The 3,580-nt window shown below is 42.9% G+C and overlaps 1 long non-coding RNA gene across 1 annotated transcript; it reads right to left on the bottom strand.

The window, feature by feature from the left end:
• Positions 1-86: 86 nt before the first annotated feature.
• LOC112817845 (uncharacterized) lies at positions 87-2,959 on the bottom strand. The gene is made up of 3 exons (XR_003206480.2): positions 2,351-2,959; positions 1,857-2,003; positions 87-846 (listed from the first exon to the last, which is right to left on the bottom strand). It is a non-coding gene; the product is annotated as an uncharacterized lncRNA (long non-coding RNA).
• Between the last annotated feature and the right edge of the window lie 621 nt (positions 2,960-3,580).

The raw sequence follows: 3,580 nt of genomic DNA, 5'->3' as shown, positions 1-3,580 counted from the left end.
CAAAGAATTTGGCAAAACATCATGTGCTTCAGTTTCCTTCTGCTGTTGCATGCATATACGTATAGAGTATACCCATCACGGGACAGAATCTTGTAGGGCTGTGTTTCAGGAATGAAACTGAAAATTAACCACTTTCATCAATTTCATTGCAGGTGAAAGAAAAATTGGGGTATGGCAAGCACTGAAAAATTTCCCAGCCTGTCATGGTTTCTTCCACTTTTAAGAGCTTGGAGGTTACATTGGCCCCACTTGGATAACCCAGGACACTCTTCCTGTCTTAAGGTCAGCTGGTTAGCAATCTTAATTCCATCTGCAACCTTAACTCTCTTTCTGTACGCAACAAAGCCTAGTCACGAGTTCTGGGCATTAGGACGCAGAGGTATTTGGGTGTCACTCACATCCTTGCCGTCTTAGTATGTCTTCCACTTTAAGTTCATTCAAAAACTTATCCATTTGGTGAACATTTGAGCCCTTGCTATGGAAATGGAAATGGGACGTGGTCCCTGCATTTAAGGAGGTGATGATTTAGCAATGTCTTTCTCATAAAATGCTTTAATTTGTAGCATTCGATTTGATGATAAGGGAGATATTGTTCTAAATAGTCTAGATATCCTGTCCCAGATACTCTAGATGTATGTGTATATGTGTGTTTTTCATTTTCTAGCTGAGTAACAGGAAGTTTACTGAGGTAAAGCTACTCTTACCCAGGAGTGCAGCTGGGAAGACACGGAGACAGTGTGTGAATGGTGATGTTCTTGCTTGTCCAATGGTTTTTCCTCTGTATCAGTGAATGCTTTATGTATGAAGAATTCCGGTCTCATTTTTGCTTTACGATAACTTCCAGGCCTGTAAAGTAGAAAGGGAATGTTGCTTTCCCTGGTTTCACAGAATTTCAGCTGAGAACAGTGGGTGATAGAATCCTCATTGCATCCATAAAGTGTAGGGACGGTAATTTCCAACAGTCTAAAAGGAATAAAGATTTCTTGAAGTTTTCTTTGACATACATCAGGAATACATACGTATGTGAGTGCATGTGAGCCTGTGAGTGGGTTTTCCTCTCTCCTCCTGGTGGAGAGACTCTTGCATGACTCTTGCCTTAAGAATTCTAAAGGCCGGAGTTTGGCAGGAGTTAATCCATCAGCGCCCCAAAGAGGAAGGGCAGCAGAAAAACATGCCATTTGGGAAGGAAGGGTATGTGATTTCATGGGCTGAGGATATTGCACAGACGAACGAGATGTGCTTGAGTGAACAGACGGGTCCCTCTCTGGAGGGCAGGGGACCTCAACAGGAGTTTGTGTGGTGTGAACCACAAAGGGGATTTTAAAAGAAGTCAGCTGCAAGAGCATCTGCGTTGGGGGCTGCAAAAACTCCACCAAGGAGACCCAAGACAAAACCTGCCTTAACAGAGTGAACAACAGCTATTTTAGAGGAACGACAGTGACGGGGACCGCACCCCTTCTCGGAGACAGCAGCAGGATGGGAGAGGAGGAGTGGAGGAGAGGAGGAAGGCAAGAACAGACACAACCCCCTACCCCTTTCCCCTCGCTGCTGTCAGTGCTGGGCGTATTCCATTGTCCTCACGAACGACTTTGTGCTGAATGGTTCTCTAAAGGACAACTTTTAATTTTAAATGCAGTGTTTCTCAAACTTGGGTTTCTAAGTTTCTGGGAGTTACTAAGTCTAAAGGCTCAAGCTGTATCTTGGGAGGTCATGCTCCCGCCTTACTCATTTTTTCACAATATTACCTTCAGTATAATAATTTTATTTAAATAGCTATATCCATTGACATTGAAGAACCCACAAGATGTCACATTTATAGCTTAAAATAAATAACCCCGACTTGAGGAGACTCTTACCTGTCAAATGTCACAAGCACAGGCAGGAGTATGTCAAGATTTGTGTCTCATAATTGGGACTAAACATAGGACGAAACTTCGCTTTCGGTTTTGCCATTTTGTCCTGGGGATTTGTTGCACCAGTCCAAAGTGGAGTTGGTCTCTGATCTTTAGGAAATGAAACAGGGTCACTGTGGCAGTAGATAAGACAATTTCTTGTCTTAGGGATGGGCACTGTCTCTGTATACAGTGGCTTTGGTCTGGGTGGGTCCATGGCGGGAGATGGCCAGGAGAGGAGGTGACTGAAAGGGAGGAAGGCCCTTGTGATTCTCCTTAAGTAGGATGACTACCGCTGCTCTTTTCAAAAGGCACAGGCAGCGTTATCATCTCTGCATCTCTGAATGGGTACATGGAAATCTAGGTACCTTCAAACTTTATTTGTAAGTACACCCAACTGCTTCCCCGCACAGCTGACCCAGTAGAAATGTGGTAAAGTAATATACAGCACAAAATACCCTAAGTTGATCTTGGATCTTCATCTATGCACCCTTTGGGGCTGCCAGCCATCAGTGATTTGAAGATTCTTCCTTTGGTCAGAGGAGGATGCCTTAGCCAAATTGAGGCAAGTAGCCATTGTTGATTAGAAACTTTCAAAATCACCTATTCCTTCTAACCAGTGGCAATGGGGCCCGAGTGAAGAAAACACAGACTGTGATAAGTAAAGCTTTACCCTAGAAAAACAGTCTGCTGAAAAGTTTTTGGTCTCAAAACGCTAATACAAGAGTCAATCACTGGGAGCAGAACTCATATGAAGAAAATAACGAAGCTTTTTCTCAGGGAATGGGCAAAGTATTTCTCCACATTCCTGAAGTCACCTGAAACTGTAATGCATTTCACCACATTTCAGCAAGATAATAAGAAAGTGCTGTGGGGACAATGGCTTGTCTTGTACGCATTTGTCTGTGTGAGGATGAAATAAGCCACCAGTGGTGCGGAAAATCTGTAACTAGTGTTGAAAAGGGTATTGAGGGGTGCCCGGGCGGCTAGTCGTTAAGCGTCTGCTCAGGTCATGATCCCAGGGTCCTGGGATCGAGCCCCACATCGGGCTCCCTGCTCGGCGGGAAGCCTGCTTCTTCCCCTCCCGCTCCCCCTGCTTGTGTTCCCTCGCTCGCTCGCTGTATCTCTCTGTCCAATAAATAAACAAAAATCTTTAAAAAATAAAAAAAGAATAGGGTATTGAAATTATAGATTATATTTATTCATTCCTTACTGGCAAAGGAATTATGCAACACACTAGCTTTTATTTATTTTATTACCAAAAAATTGTTGGCAAAAGGCCTCGATAATGTATTTCCTTTTAAACACCGGAGAAAGTGTTGAAATAAAAGTAAGCTATTGTTTATTTTTAAAGTTACCAAATTTCTGTTCCAGAAATATTATGACCTTCACTTTTAAATGGTGTCGATAATGTAGGAAATGAACTATATTTCTTTGTCAGCAATCTGAAAAATTCATAAAACCCTGTCCCCTCTTTGACTCTTGAACCTAGCAGCGGTAGGCTGCTCCCAGAATTTCCATTAGAGTTGATGAAAGACACAGGTGCGCTCTGAGAGGCAACCATTTCTGGTGGCCTGTTATTTGAATAACATTATAAAAGACTGCTTTAGAGAGAGAACCAGTATGGGTAGGAGGCAAAAACCGAGGGACAAAAAAAGTCTGTGTTTCTCTATGTGGGTGTATATTTA

Source organism: Callorhinus ursinus, unplaced genomic scaffold (assembly GCF_003265705.2).
Source record: "Callorhinus ursinus isolate GAN/ISIS: 27379988/994484 unplaced genomic scaffold, GSC_fseal_2.0 scaffold486, whole genome shotgun sequence".
NCBI lineage: Eukaryota > Metazoa > Chordata > Mammalia > Carnivora > Otariidae > Callorhinus > Callorhinus ursinus.
Note: the sequence above shows the minus strand (reverse complement) of the source record. Positions and strands in the feature narration are given on the sequence as shown.